Source organism: Schistocerca americana, unplaced genomic scaffold (genome assembly GCF_021461395.2).
Source record: "Schistocerca americana isolate TAMUIC-IGC-003095 unplaced genomic scaffold, iqSchAmer2.1 HiC_scaffold_309, whole genome shotgun sequence".
NCBI lineage: Eukaryota > Metazoa > Arthropoda > Insecta > Orthoptera > Acrididae > Schistocerca > Schistocerca americana.
Genome location: NW_025726026.1, coordinates 100,170 through 109,454, shown reverse-complemented (window position 1 = coordinate 109,454; position 9,285 = coordinate 100,170).

The window sequence follows — 9,285 nt, the reverse complement described above, 5'->3', positions numbered from 1 at the left end:
GCAGCTCGCGGAACGTGCCAGGGTAATCCAGAACTAACGGTGGCGGTTTAGAGCGGCGTGGCGGTGCGGGCGTCATCTGCACATCGTCTTCGCTGTCGTCGTCGCTCAGAGCGCTATATTGGTTATCCACAGCTATCGGGGTGGAGGACGGGATATTGGCGCGCTTTGCCGGTTTCTTCACTTGTTGGAAGCCGTCTGCGTCTGCCTGCTGTTGCGCTACCTCTCCATTGCTGCGCCTACGACCTTTGGCCGTCGCCTTGGGCCGTGCGGGAGGGCCTGCTGCTTTCCGGAACTTCCGTGCATTAGCTGGCACGGGAGCGTCACCGTCAGAATGTCTTCTCTTATTCTGAATGATGTGGTGCTCCATTTCAGTGACGTCGCCAGCGTTGTCCTGGTTTGGGGCGCTGTTGTCGTGCGCCGCCAATGATGTGTTGGACGTCGGCAGGAGTGCCAACAAGGAGTTCAGCGCTGCCTCCGCACTTTCTGCTTCCTGGTTTGCAGGCGTTGTTGTTGCAGGTGCGGTGTTGGCTGTGGTTTCGGGAGTCTCGTTCTCGTCATCGAGGACGTAGTAGCTCCCTTCATTGTCCATACATGCCTCCCTCATCTCCTTTCTAATGCGCTGGAGATCCATTGCATCGAGGGGCTGAGAGGAAGCACACGCTGTTTCAACAGTCGGTTCAGCGGATGTGTTGCTACCGACTCTGGTTGCGTTCAAGGACGCGGCCTTGTCTGCTGATGCGTTGCCTACGGAGGCAACGCTACGCGATGGAGGAGGAGTACTATCGGAAGGCCGCGAGTGCTCTCCCGACGTACTCGACTCGACTCCCGATGCGTGCAGGGACGCGGCCCTGTCCGCTGTCGACATATTAGCGAGCGGTGGCGCGGAGCGCTCGGCGCGTGCGTCCGTCTCACGCGGCATCGCTAACTCGAGTCGTCTGCGCCCAGCCAGCTAGAGCATCTTCTTCAGGGTTTGCCATCTAACCCTGGTGGCCGGAGTACTTGCAGGCTTCCCCTGCATTGCCTCCATATCTTCTTTCGACTAGTTGTTTTTCTTCGGTTCTTCTCTTTTTATTCTTGTCTTCTAGTTGCCCTTTTCAGGTTTAATTGCCTTCTGTGTTGGCCGCTTGTGCGGACAACGGTGTTGGCCCTCGGCGGACCGACTGCACTCCTCCCGGCGCGGACGGCGCAGGGAGCGCCTCACTTCGGCTGCTGCTTAGCCGCCGCTTGTGTGGCCGTCAGCATGGCCTCCGCAACTCGCTGCAGCGTGTCGGCAAGGCTTGCTACCTTGTCGATCGCCACAGACAGTGCGGAGACTGCTGCTGCCAGTATGTCTTCATTCGCTGCAGGTGCAGCGTCTCGCCTTGGCGCAGCAGGTTGACGGGCGGTGACAGTCGTGTTGCCACTCTTGCCACCGTCCGTTGCTGTGGCGTCTCCTTTGCGCAATTTCCCCTTGTGGGGGGAATCGCGCTCAGCTTCAGGCGTGCCCTCTCGGGCACGTTTGTTGGCGCGGATGCGCCTTCTTCTGTTCCCCGCCGTTGTGGGGACGTTGTTAGCGCCTGCGGTTGTCCTCTGAGTAGTCGCTGTTGCCTGCCGCCTCGCCGGTTTTGCGCCTGGGCGCGGACGGCGGAGGGAGCGGCCGGCAAACTTCTGTGCTGGCTGCCCGCGCTGGCGAGCAATCGCAGCTTTGAACACTTCACAGCCACGATAACTCGCCACATGCGGGCCGCCGCAGTTAGCACACTTGGGTGTGTGCGTCCTGGGAAGTGGGCATAGCCCACTTGCGTGGGGGCCTGCGCACTTCACGCATGCCTCGGGAAAGGAACAGTGGCGAGCCACGTGTCCCATCCCCTGGCAGCGGAAGCACTGGACGAGCCCCCTCTTCTGCTTGAGGCCCTCCGCGGTGACCGATGTGTTGGCCACCTTCTTCAGCTCGAAGAGCCGCCTGTTCTCCGGTGTGTCGGTGGCAATCACCAGCAGAGAAGGCGACTCTTTATGGCTGACGTGGGACTTGACCCGCGTCACGTTCCTGACGTGAAAGTCAAGGTCCGCCAGCTCTTCTTTTAGCAGGTCAGGTTCAGCCGCCATGGGGAAGCCCTTGACGACCACCTTTAACAGCCTCTCGGGGACGGCGGCGTGCGTGTACCAGTGCAGGCCCTGGTTCGACGCCTCCGACGTCACCTTCATGTAGTCCTGCGTATTACTAACTTGCAGCCGCACAAGGTTCCCAGAAGCAGCTCGCAGCGTGAAATCGGCAGTCGTCCACTGCCTGACGAGCTGCAGGAAACGCTTGTAGTCTTTGGCCACCTCAAAGACTATCGGCGGCGGCCGTCGATGAGACTGCCCGGTGGTGGGGGCCGTCTCTTCTTCGTCGTCTGAGCAGCCAACCTGTGCAGCGGTCGTGGGCGCCGTCTGCGAGGTCGTTGGCTGCTCCGGCCTCTCGTCGTCTGCAAGCGCGCCGAAGCGGTTTGCAGTCGATGTGGGAGGCGGGGAAGGCGTCGCCCTGGGTCTGGCCGCCCGTCGGGACGAAACGGTCGTCCAGGTGGCGCCTACCACGCTGTCGTCACGGATGGCGCGTCTTCTGCCTCCCGTGGTAGAGACAGTAGGTTGTCTCTTCTTCTTCACTGCCTTTCTGGCGCCGACTTGAGCAGTGGACATCGGCCGTTTGCGCCGCCCGCCCTCTGGGAGATGCGGTGCGCTGGCTGATGTACTTTGCCCGTTCTTCGCGGGCAGGAAATCTGCCAAGTTGACGATGACATCGTCATCTTCTCCCGACTCGAGGTCCTGGTTCGGTGGCCGAGTCGTCGTAGACGGCGGGTCAGACGGGGCCGTCTGGGGAGCACGCTCCTCCGGACGGCGGTCTGCCACGCCAACTTCTCCAGTCGTCGTATTTGGGGGGCCGGATGGGGCCGTCGACCGAGCGGGCCCGGTCGAACGGCGATCCGCCACACCCATAGCTCTGCTCAGCGATCCTCGGAACTCCGGGCGCGCCCACGACATCTCTGCGCGCTGCCGGAGCGACGACTGGTCTCGTCTGCGCCCAGCGCGCCCGCCGCCCCCCTATATAGACTCTGGCCCGCCCTCCCCCCACCACGCGCAACCGAGGGCATATAAGCGCAGCACGGAGGCGCGCGGGCCCGTTGTCAAGGCAGCACCGGACGCCGCGCCGCACCTAACCTCCACGCACGCCGCTCCGCTACCGCTACCGCTACCGCTACCGCCATGGCCCGCACAAAGCAAACGGCCCGCAAGTCCACCGGCGGAAAGGCGCCGCGCAAACAGCTCGCCACCAAGGCGGCGAGGAAGAGCGCGCCCGCCACCGGAGGCGTCAAGAAGCCCCACCGCTACAGGCCGGGCACCGTCGCCCTGCGAGAAATCAGGCGCTACCAGAAGAGCACAGAGCTGCTCATCCGCAAGCTGCCATTCCAGCGCCTAGTGCGCGAGATCGCCCAGGACTTCAAGACCGACCTGCGCTTCCAGAGCTCCGCAGTCATGGCCCTGCAGGAGGCCAGCGAGGCCTACCTCGTCGGCCTCTTCGAAGACACCAACCTGTGCGCAATCCACGCCAAGCGCGTCACCATCATGCCCAAGGACATCCAGCTCGCGCGCCGCATCCGCGGCGAGCGCGCCTAAACCGCGCCGCGGCACCGCACCGCACCGCACCGCACAAACAAAAACGGCCCTTTTCAGGGCCACTAACATCTCTCCGTCGCGAGCAAACTTTGTCGGTCGCCTGCCTCTCGCCCCGCAACCCAAAAACAAAAAAAAACCACCACTTCCCGTCCGTCCGCCACACCCGCTCACTCTGCCTGCCTGCTAGCAGCGCGCAACAATCACACATCATCCCTCCCCGGCGCTCAAAGCGCACAATACCCAACGGCCGACGTCACACCGCACGGGTGGCTGGCCGGCCGCCGCTTTCGTTTCGAAAACAAAAAAAACCCGCACTCCACTCCGACGGCCAACGGCCAGGCAGGCGCGCGCGCTCGCTCGCTCTACGCGCCACCGAAATCCCCGCCGACTCCTTCCACATCTCAACGTGCCCCCCGTTGCAAAACATAACACACACACACACACACACACACACAAAGGAACAAAACAAAACAAAGACCAGACACGACTCGACAAGACAGACATCCGAGACGAACGAACGCAGGCAAGCCAACCAACGTATTCAAACAAAACAACGTGACAGAAAAACCAACCGTCGGCCGCCGCCACAAACACGGCGACAATCAACCACGACAACAACAACAACAACACCGCTTACCGCTACCGCCGCCCACACCCGCCACCGACCCCCGCAATCCAACCACCACGGCACGCAAACAGCATCCCCACGGGCATACAGAAACGCCAGACAGACACCCACACCAAACGCAACACGACAATCAAAACCTTCCCCGACGTGCTTTGATGGCCCTGAGAAGGGCCGTTTTGGGCCGCGCGTCTCTTGCGCGCCACTAGACGACGACGGGGGGTGGGGACGACGGAGTCAAGCGCCAAACCCTTCCTTTCTCCCATCTCTTTCTCCTCTACTCTACTTCTTCTTCTTGGGCGAAGCCTTCGCCTTAGACGGCGTCGTCGCCTTCTTCGGGCGCGGCGCCTTCGGCTTCTTCGTCGGAACCTTGGCGGCCTTCTTCGCCTTCGACGGCGACTTGGCCTTGGCCGGCTTGGCCGCAGCCGCCTTCTTCGCACCCGCGGGCGCGGCCGACGCCGCAGACGCCTTCTTGGCGGCGCCCGCCTTCCGACCGGTCGCCGCCTTCACGCCACCAGCCTTCTTTGCGCCGGCCGCACGGGCGCCCTTCTTCTCCTTGCTGGCCGGAGCGGCGCGCTTCTTCTTGGCACCGCCAGCACGAGCCTTGCCGCCCTCGGCCGCCCCCCCGCCGCCGGCGCCGGCAAGCTTGAACGAGCCGGACGCGCCCTTCCCCTTCGTCTGCACCAGCTCGCCCGCCACGACGGCCGACTTGAGGTACTTCTTGATAAACGGCGCCAGCTTCTCCGCGTCCAGCTTGTAGTGCGCGGCTATGTACTTCTTGATCGCCTGCAGCGACGACCCGCCGCGCTCCTTCAGACTCTTGATGGCGGCCGTCACCATCTCAGAGGTGCGCGGGTGCGCAGGCTTGGCGCGCGGCTTCTTCGCAGACGACGCAGACTTGGCCTTCTTCGTAGTGCCGGTGGCGGCGGGTGCCGCAGCAGTCTCGTTCGTAGCCGCCTGATCTGCCATTTCGACGACGCGCGTAACACACAGCGAGAGCGAGCGGGACGGCAGGCAGGCACGCAAGCACAGCACAGCAGCAGAGCAGAGAATCACAAGGCCCAGCCAGTGTCGCGGGCGGGCGCGGACGGCCGAGAGAGCGGCCGCCACTCTGCGCGCCGCCGCGCCGCGCCTCCCGCGCTTGCTACCGCCCAACGTCCGACAGCCTGTGCGGAGCAGCCCCAAACCTGCGCCACAACCGCCCGCGCCTTTCAAACCACCGAGGATGGGGCTACACACAGCCACACCACAGTCGCCAACCAGTCGCCACGGCAGCGCCGCAAACCACGGCCAAACTGCAGCTACCGCGCGCTACAGCCTGGGTCGGCCCGCCGAGAATCGCCGCCCCCGCCCAAATGCCGCCCCCACAGCCCCAGCCGACGACCCGCCACAATGGCCAAACCTTCGGCAAAACTCCCACACCGTCGCCGCGGCAGCCCGGCCAGCGCGGCCGGCGCCACAGCCACACAAGCCGAGGCGTGCGGCGATGACGGCCGTGCAAACGCGCCTCCGCCGCCCCATCGCCTTCCGTCGCCCTCCCGCCGTTTCCCGATCGGCCCGCAGCCGTCGGGCCACATCGCGCGCCGTCCTCCTCCTCTCGCCCGCCAACATTCACAGCCGTTTCTCAACAATTGCCCGCCGCAAACGGACGCCGCCTGCGCAACAGGCGCCGCCGCCCCTCGCCGCTTCCGACCCAACCCCTCGACCGAGGCAAACCGCAATCCGAATCTACAGACCAACCCAATCTGCCGTCAAGCACACACGACAGCCGACCTTACACGTTACGCGTTACACATTACGTTTACACGTCTACGTTAGGTTAGGTTAGGTTAGGTGGACGTGGGTTAGGTTAAGGGGACTTGGGTTAGGTTAAGCGTCAAACTTAGGTTAAGCATTCAAACACGTCAGGCGTCAGAGGTTAGGTTAGGTTAGGTTAGGTTAGGTTAGGTTAGGTTACACGTTAGGTTAAGGGGTCAGTGCTAGGTTAAGAAGCGTCAAACGTAGGTTAAAAAAGCGTTCAAAAACGTGAGGCGTGAGCCGGACAGCTTACCTTACGTAGACGTTAGGGGCTCACAGGCTGAGCTCACCTCGCCACACCACAGGTTAGGTTCGGTTCGGTTCGCTCGGCTCAGCGTAAAGCGCCGAGGTCAGGGTTACGTTCGTTCACCTTCGGGCGCCACACTTTCGGTTGAAAGGTCGCGACGGGACGACGTCGGCAGGCACGCCGCAAACGAACAAAAACGTACAGACGACGTCGGAAACCGCCGACAGACGGGGGAGCAGCACGACCACGACCAGACACCGAGCGCGAACGAGACACACGCGAACCACCCCCACCGGCCAAAGGGCACCACACAACAACCCAGAGCACCACGTGTCGACACCAGAGCAACCCGCCGCTCACGCGACATGGCTGGCACCGAAGGGCAACCGCCCGCAACTGCGCTTTCCGCGCCGGCCCGGATGCACGTCGTGCTACAACAACACCACTACCGTACACAGCCGCTGTTCACAACATCACTATCAATGGCGCGCCCGCGGCTCGCCGCCGTCGCCGTCGCAGTCGCAGCCCCAACGCCAGCACTTTTGCACCACCATTCACACGCACCGCAACACAGCTCGCCGACACAGCCGAACAAAACAAACACCACACAACAACAGCAACAACGCCGCCGCCTCTACTTGTGCCGGCGACCCACCCCGCCGATGGCGCACCTTTCGCCAGCCGGCAATCGACACACACGCACCCACCCACCGGGGCCCAGTGCAAAAAAAAAAAAAAAAAAAAAAAAAAAAAAAAACAAAAACACACAAAAACAAAAAAACCAAACAACACAAACGACACGGGAAGCGCACACCGCCACTTCGCGCGCACGCCACCAACCAGTCGTCGTCTCAAAATAACAAACACAAACAAAATAAACTAACAACTAGGGCAACACAAAACAAAAACGCCTCGCACGAACCGCCCACAAAAAGGACAAGCACACGCACAGCCTCTGCTGACGACCACGACGCAGCGGCACGCTGCTCCTGTCCCGCGCCCCGCGCCCCACTCGATTCACAACTCACGCGACACCGTCAACGACGGGCTCGCTTCCCGCAACCTACCACCTTTCCGCCACGACGCACAGCCCCAGCCCCACCCGACGACGCCCGTGGCAACGACTGCACTTTCACCACCGCCTCCCCCTTCCCCCCCAAAACACACACACACACACACAGCCAGCCAAAAACGCACTCGCGACCCACACATGCACGTGCATCGGCACACGCCAACCAGTCAACGTCGACAACCACACGCAAGGCTCGAAACGAAACCGGCGTCCTTCCACGTTGCCATCAAGCTACGCGACACAAGACACAAGGAACCAACACAACAGCCGGCCCCACTAATTCCCACTCTCACGCCGCAAAAAGCACACCGAAACCGCCAAACGCACGCACATTCCCCTTCGCACTGACACCACCGACCGGCTCGCTACCACACACCTCTCGGCAGCCGTTTCACGCCAATTCGCCACACCGCCCACACAGTCGACAAGCGCCCGCCCTGTACGGCACACGCAACGACGCAGCGCAGCAAAGGGCGCCCGCAACACATACCTCTCCGCCGCCCGACGCGCCAACCGCCACACCACACCGCCAGCCACTCGCAAATTGTGCACTGCCACCAGCCACACGTCCAACACGCCGCGCCGCCTCCGGCCACCCGCCAGGGGGCGCTCACGTCCGCGACAACAGCGCGGCCCGCCGGGCCGGGCCGAACCGAACCGAGCCGCCGCTGCTCTGCACTCGGCACGGCCACACCCTGCTGCAGACCGGGCTCGTCCCTCTGTACGCGTCTGCCTGCGCATCAACACAACACGACCTTTTTCTTTTTTTCCTCTCTACCGCCATCCCTTCTTCTCGCGTTTTACTCGTTGTTGCAGCAGCGGCGCACACCTACACATCCACAGCCCCAGCCGAGCCGGCCTCACCTCAGGGCCCGCCGCCAGCGTCTCCTCCTCGGGCACAGGTGCGGTGCTGTGGCCGCCCATCCAACCGCATTGCTGGCCGTCCAGCCACCAGGCGTTCCCACTGCCGCGAGCCACGCCGCGCACCGACCCTGCTGCAGAAAACGAAGCATAGCCAGAGACCGACCGATACACAAAGCAAGCCGTCGCCTCGCCTCTTGTCCTTCCTGCCTTCCTTCCGCCCCCGCCCTTCTCACACCACCGCCTCTCCACTTTCGCCCCCCCCCCCTCCTTTTTTTTTTTTTGTTTTCTTCTTTCTTTCTTTCTTTCTTTGGCCCTCTCTCCTTCCCGCCATGGCGGTTACGGCACCGCCTGCAGCGGCAGATTTTTTGCGCCCACACGCCTACTCCTACCACCATTAACCTTGCCCTGCCCTGCCCATCAACGTCGCAGTCGAACCGACGCTTGCCAACACACTGCCCACGTTCCTTTCTCTTTTCGGCCTACGCCCATTACGCGCCGCCGCCACAGCACCTTCCCTTCCCACAACACACCGACGTCATCACACGCACCCAAAACAGGGGCCACGACCGTGTTCCTCGCCCACTCCCATCCCGCACGGTACGCACATTCCCAACTACTACCGCGCACCCTCCCTTTCCAATCTGTGTGTCTCTGTGTCTGTGTCCTGTCCGCGCGTGACGCCTCTCAACATCCGCCGTCCCCCGTCCCGTTTTCGCCCCCATGCCGTCGTCGCGCCGCCTCCTCCCCGTCCACCGCCGCCCCTGTCCGCCCCGCACCACACCATACACCGCTGCTTGTCCCGGCCGTTGCCACCAAAGGCGCCGACCGCAAACGCGCCACGCCGCAGCCCCCGTGCGTCTCGCGCTCGCTTGCATCTCCGTGCCGACGCTGCCTCTCTTCCCACTCGCACTCGACCTCGACAACACAGTCTTTGGCTCCGCCACTGCGTGTTCCGGTGGTACGCACGCTGCACCACGTATGTATTCATTACCAGAGCGATGGCGAGGCATGACAGCATCTCTGTCTGACCAGAGAGTTCTTTATCGCTGC